We start from the raw sequence: 22,278 nt of genomic DNA on the forward strand, positions 1-22,278 counted from the left end.
CGGAGAAAATGAGCAAACTGGCTCCCAGTAAATGGGGGTCCATTATCAGAACACAGTATGTCCGGGAAGCCGTGCGTCGCAAACATTTTGTCCAACGCTCTGGTGGTGAATTCCGTGGCCGTCGACTCCACCACCTCGACCTCAGGGTACCTCGACCACTGGTCTACGGCCACCAGAAAGTACATGCCTCGACCCGTCGAGCCAAAGTCCACATGCACCGTCCCTCAAGGCTTCGTGCTGCGCTCCATGGAGCGTATTGGCGGGGCCTTGTCTCCCGGGGTTGCCGCCTGGCAGGCCAGGCATCTTCTCACAAACTGTTCCACCTCACCGTCCAACTCTGGAAACCAGACCTTGGGCCTCAACCTCACCTTGGTCTTGACGACCCCCTGATGACCAATGTGCGCCAGTTCCAACACCCTTTTCATTAGCGCCTGTGGTATGACAATTTGTTGCGCTCTGAGAAGGAGTCCATCATCAGAGATAGATAGCTCGTCTCTCACTCGCCAGAGCGCTTGTAGGTCCCTCCGGGCCTCCTCGTTCCTCGTGGCGCCGTGAGTTGTTGCGCAGCACTTCCCTCCAATCTCCGCTCCTCACCGCGGCTTTGATGATGGCGAAGACCTCATCCTTGTAGGATTCCGTCGCTATGGCCAGTCTCAAGAGAGCCATTGGCAGTGCCCCCTCCACCACCTGACAGAGCAAACCTTGGCAATCCTCTTCACCGCTCTCTGCTTCCGTATTCTCCTTGTTGGGATGTTGCGACAGATAGTCCGCCGGGTTGTTGGTCCCCGGTCTGTATATTAGCCGTACTCCATACTCCATGAGGGCCAACATCCACCTCTCTATTCTCGGCGGTGGTTTTGATGACACTCCCGCCAATATAGGCAATAGCGGTTTGTGGTCTGTCACTACCACGACGGGCTTGCCCAAAATGTAGAGGCGGAAATGCCGGCAGCCCCACAGGATGGCCAGGGCCTCCCTCTCAATCTGCGAGTACCTCATCTCGGTACTGGAAAGGGCCTTACTTGCGTATGCAATCGGTCGCATGTCCCCTCTCTCATCAGGCTGTAGCAACACCGCCCCCACACCTACAGGGCTGGCATCCACCACGATCTCGGATTCCACCGATGGATTGAAGTACGCCATCGTGTCTTCATCGGACAGGGCATTTTTGAGGGCTTGAAATGCCTCCTGTTCACGAGCTTCCCACTTCCATACTACATCATTCCGCGTCAGAGCCCTGAGCGGTTCCGCCAGCGAGGCCAAGCTCTTAATAAAACGCCCGCAGTACGTCACCATACCCAGGAAGCTCCTCACCTCCGTAGGAGACTGTGGGGCGGTCGCTTCACGAATATCTCTGATCTTCGCCGGGTCAGGCGACACGCCGGAGGCGTGAAAGATGAGTCCGAAAAACCCAATTCGGTCTTTAAAGAATTCGTACTTCTGACGATTTAGAGTGAGACCCAGATCGTGCAGTCTTTTGAGTGTGTCCTCTAGCCTTTTCATGTGTTCAGCTTCAGAGCTGGCGAACACCAAAATATCGTCACTCACATTCAACACACCTTTTAGGCCTGCCAGAGCTCCCCGGATGGTGTTTTGGAACACCTCGGCGGCCGATGAAATGCCAAAACTCAGACGTTTGAACTGGTAGAGACCCTCGTGCATCGTAAAAGTGGTGATGAACCTCGAGTCTGGATGGAGCTCAAGCTGGTGGTAGCCAGCCCGCAGATCCAACTTAGAGAACACTTTCGCCCCCTGCAACTCCCCTACAGTGTCATCCATGGTGGGCATCAAATGCCTCTCCCTTTTGATTGCGGCGTTAGGGAGGCGCATATCTACACATATCCTCACTGCGCCGGGCTGTTTTGGCTTGGGTGCAACCACTATAGGTGACACCCAGGGCGTAGGCCCCTCCACCCTCTCGATGATGTCCATATTGACGAGCGACCGCAGCTCTTCCTCCACCTTCTCCCTTAGATGGAAAGGGATCCGCCTATGCTTCAGGGCTGTTGGCCGGATTGACTCGTCAATGTGCAGACGCACAGGGGGTGCCTTCAACTTTCCGACCCCTTCGAAAAATGCCCCCAAACTTGACAAGCAGTGAGTCAATGTCCGCCAAATACACCTTGTATGCAAAATGTACCAGGTTCAGTGCTTCGGTTGCCGCACAGCTGAGTAGGGAATGGGGACTCACGTCCGTGACAAAAAATCTTGCCCTGATAGTTTTTTCCCCCTTGGATAACAGGGTTACGAACACGCCCTTGATTGGCAGCAGAGTTTCCCCGCCGAACGTGAATATTTTCGCCGTCGACCTGTCCAGTGCGGGAGGGCCTGGAATTTTCTGATAGTGCTCTTCCGCCAGTACGCAGACCGATGCTGCGGTGTCAATTAGCACTTGTGTCGGCACTCCTTGAATGTCCACTACACACTTGGGCTGCCTCTTTCTCTTAGTTCCAGAGGCAATCTTTGAAATGAAGAACACTTCGTCCTCCTCTTCCTCTTCCTCCTCGGCCCACTGTAGTCTCTGCATATCCTGCTCTAGGGCCGCAATGCTCCATTGTCGTCTTGACCCACTCCCCCGAGCTCTAGCCGGGCCTCTCTGCACCGGGACGGGAGCAGGGGCCCGACACATTCTCGCATAGTTCCCCGGTCCATTGCACCTGCCACACGATCTTGATTTTGCTGAACACTCCTCCGAATGAGGCAGATCATACCCACAGTCTTGACAAATCACGTTAGACCCATATGGTGTTTGGGTCCCTTCCTTTCTCGGACCCCACTTGTTTTTCGATCCAGCCCGCTTGCTGATGGCAAAGGCATCCTCAGATGCGCCCGGTCGCACTGCTGCATCCATCCTGGCACCTCTCGCTTCCGCGAGCTCATACGTTCTGCCGATGTCAAGTATTTGTTGTAAGGTCCATCCTGGCTCTCTCAGAATTTGTCTCCGTAATTTCCCGGATCGACACTCTTGGATGACCTGATTACGTATCATCAAATCCTCATTGTCCCATCGGCAGGTGGTGGCCATCAGCCGCAATCTGGCACAAAATCGATCTAGGGATTCCTCTTCCTTCTGTTTTTCCCCGCAGAATAGGAATCTCTCGAAATCAACATTGGACAGTGGTATGAAGCGATTCTCCAATGTTGCTTTGACGGCATCATATGTGGTAACTTGCAGGTTGAGAGATTCATATATGCGAATTACGTCCAGACCTGCGGAATACAACAGAGTCGCCCTTTTTGCGTCGTCATCAGTTATCCCCGTTGCTGTGAAATACATGTCAAGTTTCTTAATCCATAGCAACCACTTTGGACCTAACTTTGACGGGGGACCTGATACATCAAATTCTTGCATTGGTAGCAATGATCCTTGTTGTGCTCTCGTCGCTACTGCCGCAGTTCCTCCTTCATCCTCGCTTTCAGCCATGGTCACAGGTCGCACAGGCACCTCTTAATGTCTAAGAGGCCGCAAACCTGACTGGAGTTGATTTTGCACGTGCCTCAGATTGCTGCTGGCCAATTCACCGCCTTGTCGTGTCTTGCAGCACTCCTTGACGGGGTGTCTGTGTCGAGAAGATCGTCCTCAGGGCTCTGGGGCGACCAAAAGTTCCAAAAATTGTTCGGTGGCACTTACACAGCAGCGCACGAGCACACTTTCAGGCCGCTACTGCTGTGTGCTTGCCCTTTGTAATTGCCAGAATGTCCGCGCCGGGTCCGTGCTTCCATCCGACGTGGCGTCGCCAGCTTTCACATCCGTGAATGTGAGGCCAGCACTACGGCGGTCTCCCGCCTCGTCGCCAGTTGTGGTGTTGTGGGGGTCACACAGGCCGCCTGTGGCCCACACACGCGCTCAACTATGCACTCACGCACGCATGCAAGGAGACACGGGACGCGCTGTTGCTGCTTGCGCGTCCCAGCGGCAACTGCCGTCGTACGCAGTTTATTAAACCTGCGCATGCGCGGGCCCGAAACGAGGCTCGCGCATGCGCGAACAACCTACCTGGGACGTCACAGCCGCAGTACGTGGACCACAGCACACACTGTAACATGTAATGCAGTGTCCACAATATATTTAACACTGTAAACACTTCCAAATGCAATGCAGTACTTGCAGTACCTTTATCACTGTATAGATTGTGATAAATATGTAATGCAGTCTCCAAAGCACATTTAACAATCTATGGACTATAAAATGTAATACAGTACATTTCATTATTCATAGTACATTGCACTGTTTGTACAGCGGGTTGCCGGAGCTATCCCAGTGCATCTTACGAGGAGCTGTAGGAAATTAATGTTAATGTTAATGTTAAAGCTATTTGTACCGCGCACCGTCAGAAACGGAATTGGTCCCCAGGCGCTCAGACGGATCTGTAAATGAGAAGGCGGGGTGGGTTAGTAAGGTGAAGAGGCAATAGGATAGTGAGAGAGGTGGTGTCCTGTTGGCAGCTTCAGTTCGGTATACACTGTGCGCTGAGCTTTGGTGCGAATATGGGATCGATGTCAGTCCTCGTGTGCTGTTGGTTTGGCTTATGTGTTGTTTGTTGTTGTGGTGTGGTGAAGTGCGTGCGGCTTGCTGTGCGAGAGGTGGTTGTGTGAGTTTTGTGTGAGTTAAGTATGCAGAAAAGTGCGTGTGCATGGGTGCGCATGCGTGTACGTATGTGCGAGTGTGTCTCTTTAACCCTGCTTCACTAATAGAAAGCATAAGCTGCAGGTGAACTAATTCTATGCCATCAGAAGCTGCAACGAAGCGCAGACTGCCAGGTGGTTCCAGGCGAGATGCATCAGGGATATGAAGTGTCTAACCCATTATCTGAAGACATAAGTGCATCCTGGAAGGCTGCCCGTCCCCGATTATCAGGAATAGCTGCTGCTGCGCCTGTGTTTCCTCTCTGGTCCAGCCCCTGTGCATAAAGCCTTTTACAAAAGCAGAGCTTGGCCACAGAAGCAAAAACATGAGTAGCGGTGTGTCGACAGCATCACCACATTTTAGACGCCACTGTAGATGCCTGGGGTAAGGCCCTGGAGCGTCTAAACCAATTAGGGCTTTGTCTTGGCCTCCATTTTGTTCAATCTTTTTCCTAATGTCTTACATGACTATTTTGGAGCCTTGGGCCAGGGTTCCACCGTGTTTGGGGGCTGCCTCACCCCTGTCCAGTTGTTTGTTGACAATGCGGTACAGCCAGCAGTAATGGAGCCGGCCCTCATTGGTCTCCTGCAGGGTCTCACAGAGTGTTGCCGTGGGCAGGAATTGGTCAACAAAATCAATAAAACACACATTATGGTCCTGAAGTAGCGATTGCGAGGAAGAAGGCCACACTGAAAATACTGTGTCTCAAATACTCCTTTGGAAGTGGTGGTCTATTGCTACCACCTGGCTGTTTGTGTTGGCCCGCCAAAATTCTGAAGAGTGGCACGTGCCTCGCCCCAGTGGACATGCCCAAATCTTGGGTGCAAGAGAACATTTGGCCTTGTACCTATTTCTCGTGCACTTGAGGTTCACCAGGCTGCGTTTGCTTCACTTGGTAGAGCTACGGTCTGGGGTGGACCTAACTCGAGTGGCGTTGAGCCCGTGGAATTGAAATTCGTTCTCCGTGATGCGCTCCCCCAGTAAACATCTTCGCTTTGTGTCCGGATAGTCTGGGTGTCCGTTCTATTATTGATTTGGCTAATATATCCACCCACTACTTTTTTGGGTCAAACTGTAGAGTTTCGAAATGGCAAATATGTTTCGATGTGCCATTGGAGAAGCGTCCCACCTGAAGGATGCTTCACGGACCCCGTGGCATGAAAGACATGTTGCTTACTGGTGGCTTCCCAGAATGTTGGATTCCGCCTCACCTGACCAAGTTCGACTTTGGGCTGCTGAGGAACCCCATGAATTTAATGGGCTTCTGACTTGATGAGCAGTGTGGAGTGATCCCATACTTTAGGTGTATTGTTTTGTACACTTCAGGACACACTTTAAAATGAATGGCCTCGTTGCACTATGAATATGAGTTTCCTTTTTCCTTTTGCCAAGGCTTACACAATAGATCCTAGAGTCTGAGTCTGTTCTGGTTTTAGGATTCTGCCATCTTACAGCAGTCATATGGTCTATAATGACTTGCTTGCTAAATGATTTAACACAGGCCACATCTTCTTTTTAGTGTATACTGCTAGAAGTGATTTTTATTGCAATTTGTTTTTTAATGTATCTGTATTGTTTTGTCTTTAAAGGTTCCTTTTACACCTGTAGCAGATGTTATTATTATTCATTGCATTGTTCTGTGAGTAGTTTTTATTTTCATTTGAATGTTTTAATGTGTAATATTTCTGCATTGTGTTCCATATAAACAAATATATTGTTTATTGACTCCGCTGGCATTGGTCGTCCTCCACTATCTGGAAACATAGACTGATTGAGATAAATGGTAGGAAGAACCTCTTGGTTCTCTTTGTACAATAGGGAATCGTTTCCATAGACCATCTGTGGCAGGATGGACCGGCGCTGTGCTTTGTGCTTCTCCGGTTCAAACATTCGCTGGTGGCTAGGGAAAAAATGAAATATGTGCTTCTGAAAAAAGATCTATAGAAGCCCAAATCCCACTGAGAGATGCTCCAAACCTTTTCACTGTACTCATGTGTAACAAGATAGAAAAGCCACAATTTAATTTGATTGTTTTTTTTGTAACGCGCTTAATACCGTACCCGAGTTCGGTTTCTAAGCGCAGATCTGGGATTCGAACCTCTCTTGCTCTACGTGGCCTTGCTTCCAAGACCCGCCTAATACCGTTACCCGAGTTCGGTTTCTAAGCGCGGATCCAGGATTCAAACCTCTGTTGCTCTGCGTGGCCTTGCTTCCAAGACTCGCCTAATACCGTACCTGAGTTCGATTTCTAAGCACGGATCCGGGATTCAAACCTCTGTTGCTCTGCATGGCCTTGCTTCCAAGACCAGCGCGTTGCCCCTACGCTTTCCTCCTCCAAATCTCTGGGATGTTAAAGCAAGGCAAATCAATGAAGGACCAGGACCCTGATGCATGATGTGACCTCTGCTTCAAAGCACACATTGCCAAGCACACACCAAATCAAACCCTTTTCTGTGTCTCAGATTCAGATTCATGTGTCCAGGCTTTGGGGCTCTCCCTGGGCGGTGGCAATACCCTCCTGGCAAGTTCCCAACAACTACTCTGGCCCCACTGAAATCTGTCCAGCATGACTCATTATAGGACTGAAGAAATGTGACCACATTTCCCCCATTCTCAAGGAACTACACTGGTACCCCTCTAAGCTTGTGTTACCCTCAAGACAGCCTGCTTCACCTACAACACCCTAATGTCCAAGACATCATCATACTTTAAAAAGATCACCATCTCAGGTGGTCAGTAGAGCCAAGATGTCACCAGACTAGAATCCAAGAAGGGCAAGAAGGAGAGACCAGTAAACAAGGATTTTACAGCTTCGCTCACAAGCTCTGGGGCAGCCTTCCTGCTCATATCAGGCCAGCTCCAACCATCCTGGGACTCAGGAAAGATCTGAAGACCTTCTCTTGAAGAAACAATTCACTGACAAATGAAGACCTTTAACTGATTAGACACCCCCTCTATGTTCCGCTCCCTTTATTATACAGCGCTCTGTCGCTTACTAGCCACGATTGCACTAGATAACTCACCTACCTACAGAATGGATTGTAAATTGAATCGCTTCTGCACCAGTTGTCTCAGAAACTGTGCTGTAAAAGGCACCATTTCCTCCCATTATTTCCAAACATTTGTCAGGCTAGAAGCCCCCTGGACTCTGCTACATTATTTTGGGTGCCCTCGCAATTCTTGGTTACTTATGCTAATTTGGGGAGATATATAGGCCCCTTCAGTGAACATATTCCCCAGCCGTGACTGACCATGAACTCATTTAGAATACTGGTGCCGCGTCTGGAGCCACCTGTCCCCCAGGCCCATAAAGCTACCTGGGACCCTAAAAATCAGCATTCCCACCTTTTTCTTATTCTGCCTTTAATTCAATTCCCACCTCCACCCATGTGGCTTGTCCTTTGTGTCCTCCTGGCCTCTTCACATCAGCATTAACCTAATGTTACAAGACTAAACTGCATGACGAGTTAGATTTTCTGTGATGTATTCTTGTGCATACAATTGTTGTTGCTGCTTTGTTGTGTTCTGAAAATTCTTAATACAAATACAGATTTTATTTTTGCAGACATAGCAGGGGGCTACATTACAGGTGGCATCTTGGAGTCGGGTAGCCAAGAAGGGAAAGAAAGAAAAACAGAAATCAAGGCAGGTGCAGTAAAAACAGGCAAACAAGTAGCAGACAACTTACCAATTCACCTCTCACAATACATAGGCCCTCATTACGACCCTGGCGGAAAGGGGAAAACGATGGCGGAAATGCAATACCGCCATCGAAAAGCGCTCGGTGCGACTATGACCCGTCACCGCAAAGTACGAAGCCATTAGCGACACCGTAGTGAACGCCAACGCTAACTGCACTAAGCACGCGCGCGCGCACCATGCCAAACCGCAAACACCACCATGGTGCAACGGTACGCCAATTCCGACCCTAGCGGACATGTACCTAACGCCATCAGGCATGGCGGAATGGACCATTCCGCCATGGCGAGAAATACGGCATCGTGAACCAACCGTAAATGGCCCACTGAGTGCCTGTACTCCACTCCCTGGCCACATTGCACAACTCCTGGCAGGCGCAATGTACTCACACCATGCAACCAGTGAAATCTACAATTCACCCATGCATGCCAACGTAGAAATGCATGCAGGTGTTCGAAGCGCCCCGTGAGTGGGCATCCATGTACGGCATTTCACCATAGCCGTACTGATGCAGCACAGGCATGTGAAGGTACAAGACATCAAAATGGAAATCAAGAACACATGACACAAAACAACAGTAGTCCCCCATCGCTTGCCACCAGCGCAAGGCAACATCCAAAACAGCATCCTGAGGGGGATTGCACCAGACCTGTACTCTTGCCAGTAAACAAACCAACCATCAGCAGAAGCATGTACCACACAAGTTGGCAGAGTGACTGAGCAGCCAGGCACATCCCAAGAGGGGCCGATGGGAGCTGCAGGGCACAGATGGCATGAATACAGAAGCTATTCCAATGGACATGACCCCAGTCCCCCTCCAACAAACGCACGCAAACACAGGCACCTGTGACCAGCCACATTCTGAACATCCCATCATACCATCAATCGACCTGGCTGACAGGCACCAGTCGGCCAAAAGCCAATCCCCCGCCCCTGAACAGCACATCATGTAAACAGTCACAATGGCAGCCCCTATCCGTGACCACACTGTGCTACGTAGGCAAAAGCGGCCAGTACTGTACCACACAACTCAACTCAGAAGGCGGAACACAATGCAGATCATCTCGCAATACATACCGCCACAAATCGAAAATCGCCACATCACCTGCAAAGAATAACGCAACACGCCAAATATCGGAATACAATTTAAATGCACATCCAAATGACAAAGGCCTCACAGCAATTTGTAAAATAACACCAAAACATCCATCATCACCGAGGGCTGCATCTGCAATAATTGACCAGCTTCCACTTGTGTGACGCCCTGTACCATCATGGCACACAGGGCCAACATCAACGTTCCAAAAGGCAACATGGAAGCGGCAAGAACCGCAGGTCCGTCCCATGAGGCAGGCACTAGTCCAGCTGAAAGGCCGAAATGTTGCACCTAGCCACCAGAACAGCGTAAGGGCATGTGGCCCATTGGCGATCGTCCCATAAGATCGTAATGCTGCTCCACTGATTCACCCGAAGCTGCAGGTGTCGAGAGTAAAAACCATCTGGAGGAGTGGCGTACAGATGGCATCTGCAATAGGGCAGGAGATACCTGTCACCAAAATGAAACACAAATTAACCGATTGCACTACATGACACATGATGCATCACTATCTTCATTCAACACACCAAATCCACACCCATATGCATGCTAGCCCACTCCAAAGGAATATACACACCCCTAAATCAGTATCGATACATAACGAAACCAATCGAGGTTAATACACCATTGGCAACGTCGGTTACTGTGCATGCGTCCGTCAAGATAGAACCCATGACATGGGATTAGTAACGTGCCTAGACACAAGTGTATGAAGGCGCGTCGAGACAGGGAGGATCCGACAAGGGCAGATAGACGTAAGTCCCACTATGGCAGCCTTGCATCACATAGCGCAGGGGAAGGGGATTGAATCAAAAAACACATGTACATGTCAGACCCTAAATGGAATCATCTGTCCATGCATCCATTCATCATTCCCTCATCCCGCAATGAAAACGCATGAACATTCACTCACATAATATGTGAAACTTCCATCGCGTCTGTGCGTAATGCAGTCTGCAAAAACCACTGTGCTCCTGGCCGGATCTGTAGTGTCGTGAAGCTAGATGGACTTGGGAACGTCCTGCCTTATCGTCCACTACGCTATTGCGCATCCCATTCAATTCATGTCATTCATTGCTTGCTCGTTATGGGCCCTGTCCCAAGGACATTCAACAATAGAACGTTACATTTCCAGGCAGACCTGTGGGCGTCTCCTCACCGCTACTTCGCAACCAAAAATCCTGGCCTTCGAATTCCTCACTTGCAACATTACGTCGAAAAGGCTTCTGTGAACGCTTGCATTCACAATTACATCAATGTAGTGCGGCTGTGTGTCATAATGCTAACTGGCTGCAATCACAAATGGGACGCCACGCCCGTCGGTGAAGTACGATACTGTGCTGCATGAGGGTCGGCCATCGATCGAGCCCTACATACCACTGACTCTTCACAGGTATGTAAGCGGCTGCAATCATAGCATGTGTAACAATGGGAGCATAGCATGAAAATCAGTCAAAGTACATCACACTGCCATCGGGATTTGATACATGATTCCAATCCCAAGATGCCATGCGGCCAAATGCAGCCTTACGTGCGGGACGTGCTCGGCCAGAAGGGATTGCATCTGCCACAGATTCATTCAATCAGCACAGGTGGAGGCCATACAGGCCGACAGCACATATATAGCAGACCCAAACCCCTCCCACAACCACTCCCACTCCAAAATGCTACCGGCAGGACTAGCGATGTTGGGCCTGGGGCACCAGATAGCACTGCAAGTGCTACAACTACAAGAAGACGACGAACAACAACAGGTACAACAACCGGGCGCACAGGGGAGACGGAGGAGAAGGAGGAGGAGGAGGGCAAGGCAGGGTCAGCAAGGCCCACAAGCACTGCCACTACCACCACGCAGGCGGCCCGCAATCCCACGCCTCCGAGCTGATCCGTTCAACCTCACTGCTGAGCAGATCCACACCCTCTACCGTTTGGACCGGGACACCATAATCGCCATTGTGGACATGACACATGCTGACCTCGTGAGCATGATAGATAGCCCAACCGCCATCCCACCCCTACTGAAGGTGGTGTCTGTACTCCACTTCCTGGCCACAGGCACCTACCAGCACACAGTGGGACAGTTGCATGGCATTTCACAGCCACTGTTCTCACGGACACTCTCCCAAGTGCACGATGCCCTCCTGAAGCACGCCGACGACCACATCACACTACCACGCACGTACCAGGAGATTACCAACGCAAAGGTGGGATTCCATGCACTTGGCGGCATCCCGGGTTGCATTGGTGCCATCGACTGCACCCATGTTGAATTGGTTGTCCCACATGCCATGGAGGTCCAGTACCGCAACCGGAAACAATTTCATTCAATCAATGTGCAAATGGTGTGTGACTCCAACAAGATCTTTACGCATTGTTGTGCCAGATTTCCAGGATCTACCCATGATTCTATGGTCCTGAGGAACACAAGAATACCACGCTACATGGAGCGACACGCAGGGCACAGATCCTGGCTACTCGGTGAGTCTCATTCCATGCATGACATCGTGGCCCATTTGATGCGTCAATGACCTTGCAGGAGGGGGGGGGGGCTACTTAGCACTATCATTCCACTGACACCCTTTATTCGTCCCATACAGGTGATGCCGGGTATCCACTGAAGAGATGGCTCCTTACACCAATCCGGAACCCACAGAACCAGCATGAGGAGGACTACAACCATGCCCACTCACGTAGCCGTGTGGTCATTGAACAGGCATTCGGCCTACTGAAGGCTCGTTTCCGCAGCCTCAGCAGGTCTGGCGGGGCACTCATGTACAGCCATGAGAGGGTTTCTAAGATGGTCATGGCATGTGTCATGCTGCACAACATGTGCATACGTAGGAATGTGCCCATGCCCCCTGACGCTGTACTGCATGCACCTGAAGATGATGATGATGAGGGTGGGGATGTGGAGGCACCCCAGGGAGTCCATGAGGCACAGGATGCACGTGCAATCCGACAGAGCATCATAGATGCATGCTTCTAGCAACCACGCATGGTGCCTATTACACGGAAAGGGGACCTGTGGCACTGTGTGTGTGTAGTACAGGCACATAGTGGACTGTACGCCTATGAAGGCCTCGTACGCAAATATCAATGTCCACACATGTCATTGGATGATAATGAAGTGCTGTATTGTTAATGTGATTTGATTCATACACCCTATGGACCCGCCACCCAGTGAAGCCCAACACACCCCCTCCACCCTACTTCCTCCCCCCCCAACACCAGTGTCCAGATATGCATGCTGCCCGTGGGTAGACGCTATTGCAAGCCCCCTCTACGGGTATCAGGGGCACCCCTGCCCGTGGAGCGCAGGTTCCTGCCAGATCTGCGTTGGGGGCTGCCCTGGACGGAACTTGCCACGGATGACGTCTCTGCCTGCTCGCGTCCATGCATGTCTCTGAGGGTTTGTGAGAGCTCCGAGAGCACACGGCGCACAGCAGCAAGTTCAGCACAAACGTCTTTGGACGTCGCATGCAGTTCCCCCCTCAGGCTCTCGGTGCTTCTCTCCATTTGTGCTCTCAGGCTCTCGGTGCTTCTCTCCATTTCTCCCCTGAGGCTCTCACTACTTTTCTCTATTTGTGCCCTGAGTGTCTCGGTGGATGTTTCCATGGCTGCCCTGGAACCCCCGCATTCATTTGCATGGTCCTTGAGTAGCGTGGACGCTTCCTGCTGTTGCTCGATCAGCAGGTCGAGGGACTGTTGCCTCTGCTGGGCCATGGACATTTGCGGTGGTGTGACAGGGGGGCTGCTCAACACATGTTGCCTTGGCACAGGACTTGTGGGGGTTGGCCAGTCGTCGTCTTCAGGGTGCCCCTGCGTGGTTTCGTCATGGTGTAGGGGATGGAACATGCAGGGGGATTGGGAAAGGTCATGGATGGTACCTACGTCGCCAGCACTGTTTTCCGTGTCGGAGCATGCTGGCATGACAGCTGTGTCACCTATGGTGCTGCTACCACCAGAGGCAGTGCCATCAGATACGTTCTTTGGGGGGACCTGTGGTGCTGGGGTTGTGGACTTGCTGGCTGCTGGGGTGCCTGTTGCAGTCCCCTCCAGTGTGCTGGCACTTGATTCCTGCTGCTGCCGTGTCTTGATCCTTGCACCTGAGGTGGAGGCTCTTGGGACGTTGGTCCTGGCCCTCTTTGCAGGCGTGCTGGTAGGGGTGTCCTGCAGCTCGTCGTTGGTATCGGACCCTGTGGTGGAGTAAAGAGGGGCGAGCGTTAGTTATGGGTCTGTCGGATTTGGAATGGCAACGTATCAAATGCATTGGGGTGGTACATGAGGCTGATATGGGACTGGGCCTTGGAGGTGGTCTCATTTTCGTGTGGATTGAGGATGCATTCATTTGGCTGCCTGCAGTTAGGGGGTGCATGCTGCACATGTAGGGGTTGTTTATGGCATCTTGATTAATTTGTTTATTCATTCTGACTTTTAGAGGGCGCTGTCAGGGCAAAGTATGTATTGCACTATGGGGTCACATGGTACTGCACATGTTCGTGGTTTGTGGATTTCGCATTGTTTCTCTTGGCAAACCTACCTGATTCTCCGGATGTCGGCACTCCTTTCTCCATCCCTCCGACTCCCTCTATGCTCTCCATTCCTATGGTGGAGGCGCAGATCTCCTCCCAGGGGGTCAACTTGATGGGCGACTCTGATCCCCCCCCGGTAGCTGTGGCGATGTTCCTGTTCGCAGAAAGTATGCTGCGTACGCGGATCCGCAGGTCGTCCCACCGCTTGCGACATTGCTGTGGCGTGCGGGGTGTTGTCCCCACCGCACTTACGCGCTGTGCCACAAGGGCCCATATGGCCTTCTTGTTGGCAAGGGCCGTCCTGGTCATTTGACTGGAGAAGACGACGGCGGCATTTTCCTGCAGGGTCTCGGTCAGCACGGTCAGTTCCTCTCGGGAGAAGTGGACCTGCCGCTTGCGATCACACGCTTTCTTGGCTACCTTTCCCATATTTATTTTTTTAACTGGGGTTGCTAACGGGTTGGGATGTGTGTCAGGGTCGGATTTTTAATGGTTGTGTTGGGATTCGGATTTTATAGTTGTGCGGCGTGCTGTTTCCCGTTCCGGCCACATGCTTTTACTTCCGTTTCCGTATATTTACGGTGCCCGTAATTTGCGGTGCCCGCTCATTACGGTGCCCGCTCATTACGGTGACCGCTAAGATGGGTGGCGGTATTGCACCTGGTGCAGCGTACGGCGGCGGTAAGGGCCGTTTTGGGGTCATTTCCGCCATCGCAGCCTTTCGGATTCCGCCATGGCGTAATGCTCGTGCCCGATGGGTCGTAATTAGCCGCACTTTGCTCCTTCGTGCAATGGCGGAAACGCTATTTACGCTGTTGCGGTCCGGTCAGTCAATTTCCGCAAGGGTCGTAATGAGGGCCATAGACCGGAGATCTGCACTTGTAAAACCAAGAGTAGTTCTAAGAAGGGGCTGGCCATTACATGCAAGCGTATAAACCCATAACCCCAGGTAGCATCCTAGATCTTGCAGGTAGACCCTGCAGTATCATACGATCAGGCAACTCCAGTCATCGGAGAGTAATCCATCACCAGAAACTGCATGGAATGGGAAGTCTCACTTCTCCTCTCCACCCCACCTTCTCCCTTAAGCCAATCATAAATACCTGATGCCCCATCAAGACTGGCAAGAACAGAAGAAAAGGGACAGGAGAAGAGGGACTACACACCAAAAGGCAAAAAAGATGCTGGGGGGACTGGCACATAGTAACAGCAGTCCCCAGCAAAAGTGTTTTTACAGGAGGGCAAAGGACTCCTACTTACGCAGGAAGGTGCAGGAATAAGAGGTGAAGAAACATTTTATACGTAGACGCTGTCTTTGCGATATGACTCATTATGAGGTTTTTCCTCATAAAAAATGCTTAAAAATCCCAATAAAAATTCTTGATTGATATGATGCTCTGATTTCAAATACTGTTGATTTAGAATAATTTTGTTTGTAAAATACAAATGATCCAAAAGAACATAGGATTTCTGTCGAGGTTGATTTGTTCCAAAATTGGTTCTGCTTTCTTCATATGATCTTATGTTTGGTCTTTTGTCTCGCATATCACTTTGTCTTGTAGGTAAGTTCTCTATATATACAAGGATATGTGTGTGTGTGTGTGTCTGTTCGAAATGTTCAGCATACTTCCCAGCGTGCTACAAAACTAAAAATTGGCACGTGGGTAGGTTCCATGGTGTAGACAATGCAAAAAGTATAAAATATTCATTTTTCTATTTTGTACTATTTGTAAGTGTTTTTTTAAAGCGGTATGCAATGCTTGGATAAGTGTGTGTGTGTCTGTTTGAAACGTTCAGCATACTTCTCAACATGCTACAAACCTGAAATTTGGCATGCCGTTAGTTTCCATGGCGTAGATAGTGTAAAAAGTATATGTTTGTCTAATTTTATTTTTTGTAGTGGGAATTGCAATGCAAAGCACGGGTACAACTGCTAGTTTAAGTATATGTGGTGTAATGTATTTTTTTGCCATTTTGCACATATATCTGCCCTATCTTGTAGATAAGTTCTTTCAAACTACTTTATTTTACTTAGTTAAAAACAATTTGTGTACATAAAACAATACATTGCATTACACATCTTTGCAGGCTTATCCACAGCCTGGATGTTTTCCAGGCGGTAAGTTACCGCCTGGGCCGAGACTTTACCACCATGGCGTAAACTACGTTTACGCCATGGTGGTTGGCGGACTTACCGCCCCATTCCGACCTTGGCGGGGCGGTAAGTCCCCAATCCCCATTTACCCTTCCCCATTCCCATTTTTGCCCCATAGGGCATAATGGGAGTGGGGAAGGCGTTAATTACGCCACCGTAAATTACGGTGGCGTAATTAACTCCATGGTCCCTTAGCGCCATGGATTTTAACACCTGCTAAAAGCAGGTGTTAAAACCTCCATGGCGCTAAGGGACCTCGTACTCAGGCGGTAAGGGTCGGCGCTGTTTACGCTGCCGTTAACCCCTTACCGCCTGAGTCGTAATGAGGCCCACTGAATGTAGACATTGACTGTGAGATTTCAATGAATAATTGAATGAAATTGAACTAAAATCCAGCGGGAACATACCCCATTCTGCTTGGCCCAGCAAAAGTAGACACAGGTAATTCCAGGAGAGGACATTACAGGAAGGAATTGCATGCTCTGCTCTTCAAGAACCACCTCGCCTCCACTGACTTCCTGCCAGCAACTCTTTGCCCATCCCCAGGCTCCCCTTGTCGTTCTTTTTTGGCACATCTCTCCATCGCTACTTAGTAATGTTTGCGTTTTATAAATCCCACACATACGTGCATACAGAGTGCAGGGTTCCACTTCAGAAACAAATAGGAGTACAGAGCTAACCTGCAAAATGAGGGCACCTGTTCCAAGAGAGGGGTCCCCAGTCTGTGAGGGAATGGGCGACACCCTCTCGCTTGACAGCTGCCCTCCATTCTCAGGCTCAACAAATAGTACATTATAGTACATCAGAGAAGGGCACATTCTCAAATCATACATAGTGAATAAGGAAGAAAAGGGTACTGAAGATGACATCCGGAAGAAGGCATAGCACACCCAGCCCGAGAGTGTGCGCTTGCACACACACACGCGTGCACACCGACAGACACACAAAGTTTAGGAAGAAGGTCTGGGTATACTTACACCATGGTTACAGTGGGCAAAAATATTATTTTAAGGGATACAGATTTCGTGTCTCTGGAACAGAGACTTACCTTCAGAGAGTAACGACTGTGTGTGACAAGGCAGAGGTTTGAGGTGACAATCAGCACATCACTACCACCATAGAGGTTCAGGAACATCCGTTTCAACCCGAAAAAAGCAAGCAAGACCATACGGTGGAAGACTGATATAAGCGGAAACTGGCCTGCCTGCCACAGCTCCACCATCAACCCATCAAAATGGCCTCCCTTTGTTTCGTGACTTGTCAGAGCCATTATTCTATTTGTTAACGAGTTGGCCTTCCACCATGATTGAACAGACAAGTAAGCTTTAATCTGTACACACTAACCGTGCAGAACCCAACCACTTACTATGATTGTTCCTCTGGCAACCTCTTGGTCTTGCTCGGCAGATGCATCTGTGGGATTGTCTGTGTCCTGTGCAGAGATTCCTATGGCCAGGAGACACAGAACCACCTTCCACCCCATCGTGCTGCGTGTATCACCAAGTGCGCACCAAGTCTGCAGGGTATGTCCAGGGCCCAGAGTTTATCACCCTCACTGTGGATCAAACCACTCTGCGTAGGGGTGTACCAAATGGAGATTCCTTTAAGCAGATGTCAGTTCCCTGGTGTGATCTGTGGAAAGGGTTATAACAGAATGCTGGGCAAGGTCGCCAGCGGCCATTTCACATTGTGAAATGGGGAATTTTAGAGTCCGGTTTACAATCTACATTCTTTCGTCGACTGCCTCCCCCTCATACTTCAAGTTATTGGTTCGGCATATATGACTATTTTAGTTTTAACGTTGAATTTAATGGAAACAGGTGCGATCTTATCGCGTTTTCTCTCATGAAAGCTTGACCTGGGGAAATGTGTTCAGTGATAAACATTCCAGATCGACAACCTTTCCACGTCGCAGGGGCCGATTTCTGGCTAAGTGAGATTTTTCAGTGGATACTCAGGTGGCTACGTGTGATTATTTTACTTATTTGCTCTTGTTACCCTTCAGCAGAAGGCGGCTTCGACAACATTCCAAACACACAGACACTTACACGTGGGAGCTCCTCTGAACACCATCTCCCTGAAAGGGAGCACAGCGCGGCTTTCAGCCTGCATGCTTGTTTTTTGCTGTCCTGTTGCACACATTCGAACAGTTCGGGATTTATGACGGGGAAGTCCAGGACTACATGTCCCAGAATGCAAATAAAGAAACAAGACTTGAATACTACCCTGGAATGGAATAGGGCATGTTGGCATGTTTGCTCTTATTAGCCCTGAAGGAGTGTGCATCAGTTGTGTTAGCAGATTGTGTCTAGGAAAAATAAAGACACAAGGTGGGGGAGACTAAGTCAAACTCAAGTGACTGCACAACTGCACTGTGATGAAAGTTAGTGGAAGGCTGGAGCAATGAGGGCTCGAGGAACATTCCAGTAAGCACTGTGGGGGTGGGCACAGTTGAGCAGGGCTGCTTCCAATGAGAGATAGAGGCAAGGCACACTGTGCTGCATGTGAAGGAGCCGGCATGCACAGTGATTGTCGCAGCATGGTTTCATTTATTTTATTGTATTTACTGGTAATTTATTAAGTGCCATTTCTAGGTGCTGTCACTTTGTGCCATCCTGATAGGGAAGCGGGCCGGGAGGAAAACTGATCTTTGCATCGATTGGAACATTCAGGTCAGGTAAGTGCAAGGGGAAAGTGGAAGGGGAGAAGTGCAAAGCGGGAAGGGAACAGTGGGAGTGCATCGCAAGACGGTAATACAACATAAGGTGCAAAAGAGCAAAGTGCCAAAGTGCAAACCCAGGACTGTCTCAGATGAGGGAAAGTCCAACAGTGCCAGAGCCAATCCATGCTCAGGCACAGGGACGGTGGTGGTGCAACAAGGAGGTCCCAGATCAGAAAGTGTTTACAGCCAAGAGGCAAAGTACTAGGGGTTGATGAGGCGAGCCTTGGGTGTTTCCGGAAGCACAGGTGGGTTTCTTTTGCTCTAAGAGAGGACTGAAGATTGTTTCAGAGGTTTGCGCCAGGGGCAACAAAGGTCCTGCTGCTGAGCTTTTTTCTCCTCACTCGCCATACGGCATCGGACGTGGAAGAGGCCGAACATAAGACTGCGGAAGGGCGGTATGTGGACAGCTTCTCTTGGGGGTATCTTGAGTGCATGACCCAATAGGCCTGTTGATGATGCAAAGTTCTTTGAAAGAGATTCAGGCATTGGCCGGGATCCAATAAAGAGATTTCAAGATCAGTGTAATGTGGTCTCTAGGTCTCGTCCCAAGGAAAAGAGTGGATGCCTTGTTTTGTAGGACCTGCAACTGGTCAAGAAGCATTTTGGGAAGAACAAGGAGAAGACCTTTACAGAGGTGAAGACTAGAGAGATGTGGGGCTCTAGTCACTTCCGCCTGGTAAGGAAAGGGAGGATGCGCTTACGCTGAAATAGCTGGAAGAGTGATTTCTTTGATAGATCTTGCACTCGGGGGCGAAAGTGTGCGAGGCATCAACGATAACCCCAGGTTCCCAGGCTTCACGGTCCAGAATAGGAGGAGTGCGTATAGAAGAGGACAAGGAGGAAGGCAGGAAAGGAAGGATGGGGAGCCCAGGTATGTGCTTTCTGTTTTGACTGTGTTAAGGCATTGGTTATCAAAATTCCAGTCCTGGGTATAAGAGAGGCAAGACATAATGAATTCACTGGAAGGCCGAAAGGGGTCGCCTCCAAACTTGAATGCAATCTGTTATCAGCATAAGGCTAGAAGGTGCAAGAAAAAGTTACCATGAACTTTGCCATCGGTTATAGGTAAGTGTTAAAGAGACCTGGGAAGAGGGTGAAGCCTTGTGGGATCCTCTAGGTAGAAATTCTTGGGCCCAAGAGGAAAGCGAATCACCTCACCTTGATCCATTTATCTCAGAGAAAGATTGCTGTCCACCACAGGGTGCTGTCTTTGATCTCAAACACATTTTTCAGATGATCGGGCAAAGTAGCAGTGTCAAAGGCAGAGGCCAGTTCCAGATGAATGAGGATGGTGGCGCAGTCACAGTCTAAAGGCTGCAGGAGCTCCTCTGTCATGAAGCGGAGGGCAGACTCAGTTCCTCTAGAAGGCCGGAACACAGATTGATGGTCCTGGAGCAGGAAAGTGGCTTCACTATCGATTAAGTGCTGGGTTTGGATTGTGCCAATAAAGTTAGTGAGGGCAATGGGGCAGGTGTCACTGGGCCATCTGAAGGTTTTTTGATTAGAGGAAAAACGCACATTTTTTTTAGATTTTTAGATCTTTGGGAGCAACACCCACAAGAAAAGATGTACTGCTCTTCGAGGGAGAAGGATGGGGTAATCCCATTGTGGAGGAAGCTTTTGGTACCAAGGGTGCCAGGTATTCCGAGGGGGGCACCTCCACCATAAATAATGTTTTACCCCATTAACATTTTTAAACTGAAATGGTGCATTTTAAAGCACATTTTATTTAGAAAAAATGGGTTAAAAGGCCATACAATTTACAATCTCTTATGTAGGGTAACAAATAAAAATCACAAAAGATGGATGCCGAGTCACCAACAGTAGACAGGAGCAGCGCACATCATTTTCATGAAAGCCTGTGTCCCCAAAATATGGCAGCATTGCACTGCTAACCACTTTCATGATGGTGACCACAATATATGCTAGCATGACCACTGACCCTGTAAAACACATGTTCATGCAGCCTGTGCCCATATGTATGTGACTATTCCCACTGTATACTTATGTGATGGTATCTCGAACATATGTCAGCATTGTGAAACACTTTTTCATGCACTGTGCCTACACATATGTGTGTATTGCCAGTTTAAAACTCTTCCACAGTGGTGTCCCCAATATAGGCCAGAATGGCCCTGTAAAACATTATTTCATGCTGCATGTGCCATCCAAATATATGCCAATATAGTCAATGTAAACAGTTTTATGATTGTGACCCTACTATATGCCAGCATGCCACTGTAAAACACATTCAAGGCTTGCTGCGACACACACACACACACACACACACACACACACGCACAACATTCGAACCATCCACTCCAAGCATGCATAATAACGCTAAAAGCAAATGTACCATTCCACGTGGAAGCAGTGAAATTGTCCTCTATCTTCCCTCTTGTCCAGAGGGCTCCTCCAGCTTCCACCAGAAGCCCCTGAAGAGGAACATGTGCGCGGGCCAGAACGGGGTCTCAGCTTGGTTAAAAAAGCAACATGCAAGCTGTGGGCTGGAGCAACACGCCCCTGCCACGGGCTGCATTGACTGTACATAGCATACAGGGCCTGCCACACTGCTCAGGCAAGAGAGTAGACCAGGATGTTGAAGAGGGGCCCATGTGTACCACCACTGCATTATCCTTCAATCAAGGAAGACCCACTCTGAAAGAAACATTTACAGGATCAAAATAAACAGCACAGACAAAGCCAGTCGTTTTGGATCCCCTGATACCTCTCCCCCTCACTGCTCTGCCTATGTTCCTATCTCTATGTATTCTCCACCTGTTTTGGTTCTTCGGCTATTTAGCAAAGTTTACATGCTGTAGAATACCACACATATGTGCATGTGTTAGGTATTGGCATCATATGGTGGTTACCGAATCCATTTGCCAGCTGTTGCCATTATATACCCAGACAGTAACTACATTTTCCATGTATTTCCATGATATGCTCTAGTACCAGCATCATATAGCAGGAATTGCCATCAAAGGCCCTCTAATTGTAATTGTAATTGGTTATTTGTAACACGCTTAAAGAGGTTTCACGCTCTACGTCGTCTTGCTTTCAAGATGAGTGCTTTGCCACTAAGCTATACTACCCATGCCTAAGCTGGCTCATTGCTAGGTATTTCTGCCACATTCCCAGTATACACCCTGCTGTTGTCCAATGCTCAGTATCCCACACCATTATGCCACAATGTCATTGATGACAGATGATCTGAACCCCAAAGTGATTTTGGCATCCTTGCACTCTATTTTAGATTATTTGTTACTTGAGACTATGGTCACATACTGCCCTAATAGCTACCCACATGATCTTTGGCTAGGAAGCTAGATCTTTGGCGGTCCCAAGTCTCTGTAGGGTCATCAATTTGGTTGTTTGAGTTACATCTAGTACCGCATCACCTTAAATCCACAGTAATAACACCTCGGTTGACCCTGGGCCTGGGAG

The 22,278-nt window shown here is 49.5% G+C and overlaps 1 pseudogene; it reads right to left on the bottom strand.

Moving 5' to 3' along the window:
* Positions 1-17,621, bottom strand: part of LOC138493299 (selenoprotein M-like) — a 69,487-nt pseudogene extending 51,866 nt beyond the window's left edge.
* Between the last annotated feature and the right edge of the window lie 4,657 nt (positions 17,622-22,278).

This window comes from Ambystoma mexicanum, chromosome 10 (assembly GCF_040938575.1).
Source record: "Ambystoma mexicanum isolate Mex_15411 chromosome 10, UKY_AmexF1_1, whole genome shotgun sequence".
NCBI lineage: Eukaryota > Metazoa > Chordata > Amphibia > Caudata > Ambystomatidae > Ambystoma > Ambystoma mexicanum.